This window comes from Macrobrachium rosenbergii, chromosome 2, assembly GCF_040412425.1.
Source record: "Macrobrachium rosenbergii isolate ZJJX-2024 chromosome 2, ASM4041242v1, whole genome shotgun sequence".
Lineage (NCBI taxonomy): Eukaryota > Metazoa > Arthropoda > Malacostraca > Decapoda > Palaemonidae > Macrobrachium > Macrobrachium rosenbergii.
Window position 1 is genome coordinate 32,943,013 of NC_089742.1, and position 3,415 is coordinate 32,946,427.

Below are 3,415 nucleotides of genomic sequence, written 5' to 3' on the forward strand. Positions count from 1 at the left end.
TATATATATATATATATATATATATATATATATATATACATATATATATATGCATATACAAACATTAGGGGCTGCAAATGTCGTTTAATACCCAATTCGAGCTGCTTCGGGAATATAACCAAAAGGGAATTATAATTGATAAATGTTGCTACGCAAGTGACTCGAAGACCCAAGAGTACCGATCAACGACTTCCAATCGACGTTCTATACTACTGGGCTATTAAGAGAATATTGTGGATTAATTATTTTCAGTTCATAATAACAGAAATTTCAAAGTCATTCGAATACTTTTATAAACAGCATCATAGTTTTAACTAAACGCCCAAGTTTTGATTTTTCATTAAAAGTTGAAAAAATTTGATATGTTGATTAAGCTGAATATATCAAATCTCTTCCTCCCCTTCAGCTTTTACTGTTATTTTCGGAATTGGGCGAGTTAAAGGCATCGAGATGTTAGCCCCTATGGTCCACGTAAGCCAAGAAAAATAAGCAATACAAAAATTCCTAATTTAAGAAATGTTAAATTTATCATAACTGTCTACTTGTTAATCCCCACTCAGTATATCTCTTGCCTTATTTGGCTCCCATATTAACACTAACATACACAGGCGCCAAACAAACAAACTCGCATGCATAAACAATCACGTCCATGCACACACACGCACGCACACACACAAAGCTATCAACGGGATTTGTTTCTTTCACACCCCGAAATGAAATACAGGGAACTGTAATTAAATTCTGGTTTACCAAAACTATTTGAATATTCATATCCTTGACAGAATTCTATTTAAACGGAACGGGGAGGGCCACGCAACGAAATTCGTGAGGTTCTGCTGATACGAACGCATTTTCGTTCTCTGATTTTTTTTTTCTCTGGTCCTAATCCATTCGTGACTTCGTGGCCTCTCGGACGTATTATATGGATGTAGGTAAATACATTTCAGCATCATTTTACTTGCAAAGTTAACTGTATTAAATCATTCACAATAGTAGTGAATGCAGGGCTTTGTGCAATGAAAATTCATAAGGAAACTCTATATCATTCCATTTGTTGAATAGTGTTCGTTTCTTGACGTAATTCTCACGACCTTTCATAACTGTTTCATTCGTTGTACGAATTCTTTACATAGATGGGGTGCGTCATTCAGTGTTATTAGATTTCAAAATGATGTAGCAATGCAAATAAAGTCGGATGTGTTTCTCAGGGAGGATGCTGAGAAAAGGATTGCTAAATGAATAATAATAGCTTACAAATAAACACTTATCACAGACAAATAACGTACGGCATAAGTATGTAGGATAGCATAAAGACCTGTACGTTTTATACAGTGGGAGCAAAATAAGTATATCTTAGTTTAACCAGACCACTGAGCTGATTAACAGCTCTCCTAGGGAGGGCTGTCCCGAAGGATTAGATTTATTTTTACGTGGCTAAGAACCGATTGGTTACCTAGCAACGGGACCTACAGCTTATTGTGGAATCCGAACCACATTATAGCGAGAAATGAATTTCTATCACCAGAAACAAATTCCTCTTGTTCTTCACTGGCCGGTCGGAGATTCGAGGGAGCAAAATGACTACAACATTTCCAGTCCAACTAAACTACGTCTGGAAGAGAACTTCAACTTTACAGTCAATCATTAATAAATCATTTCCAGCATTGTCAACTTTACAATGTGGACTTCCCTTTAGCACAAGCGTAGGACCACATTTAATCCTGTAGCAAGACTCTTTCTTGAATTATCTTAAATCATTTTTCAGGTACTCATCCTTCTGACAAGGTGCCGTAGGTCTTCAAATAATACAAAATTTCCTTTGCTTTCGAATTCCCTGAACAGAAACTGATATATCAATGCTTCTGATATATGAATCCTTCAACTAAATTGTATGACTATGATCAAACTCCAGGATTTAAATTAAGAGTTAAACTACTTCTTAAATGAATTATTAATATACTGAACTCATTAAAAATTGAGTAAAAGATAAAAAGCTTCTCACGCTCAATGAGAATAGTTAAATTGCTCTAGCAGTGTACATATTCCGAAAATTTACGAGGAAACTTGCTTGATAATTTTCTTTGAGTGTTCTTCCAAATTTGATATGGAAACTTGAGCTTTCTTTAGTTTGTATTTATATGACAAGGTTTTCTGTGGTTTCAGCGGATAATCAACTCAAGATATATAATCATATATATATATATATATATATATATATATATATATATATATATATATATATATATATATATATATATATATATATATATATATATATATATATATATATATATATATATATATATATATATATATATATATATATATATATATATATACATATATATATATATATATATATATATATATATATATATATATATATATATATATATATATATATATATATATATATATATATATATATATATATATATATATATATATATATATATATATTCTATATATATATATATATATATATATATATATATATATATATATATATATATGTATGTATGTATATATATATATATATATATATATATATATATATATATATATATATATATATATATATATGTATATATATATATATATATATATATATATATATATATATATATACAAATACATATATATATACATATATATATACACACACATATATAAATATCCACGTATACACACTGTGTTTTAAATATCGCCCCACTAAACCAAGAAGTTCCCTGTTTCCATCGCTCGATGACCCCTTAATTTACATGTGACCTCTCTTTGTGCACATAAACGATATCCATAAACAAATACGTCCATCTATATGCACATACGCAGAAAGCTATCAACGCTATTTGTTTCTTTCGCTCCCCCGGAATGAAATGCGGGGAACTATAATTGAATTCGGGTTTCCGAAAACTATTTGAATATTCATAACCTTGACGGTATTCTATTTAATGGGGACGGAAAGCCCGCACGAAGTTCGGGAGGTTTGGGTGACATGGATGCGATTTCCTCTTCTGATAATCTCCCTCTGGATACTATGTGATTTTATTTGTAATCGCAGGGATATATAATAACAAATTACAACGCCTGTCAAACGCCTGTTTGATAATTAAAGCCATGATCTTCAAGACTTGTATATAACAACGAATTGAGCACCTTTGAGATGGCTATTTGTCTGTCCGTCTGCACTTTTTCTTAAAAACTATTAAGGCTAGAGGGCTGTAAATTGATATGTTGATCATCCACCCTACAATCATCAGACATACCAAATTGCAGCCCTCTAGCCTCAGTAGTTTTTAATGCATGAATTCAGTATTTCACCTTATGAAGCTCAATAATAATAATAATAATAATAATAATAATAATAATAATAATAATAATAATAATAATAATAATACAGAACTTTGCCTTATAA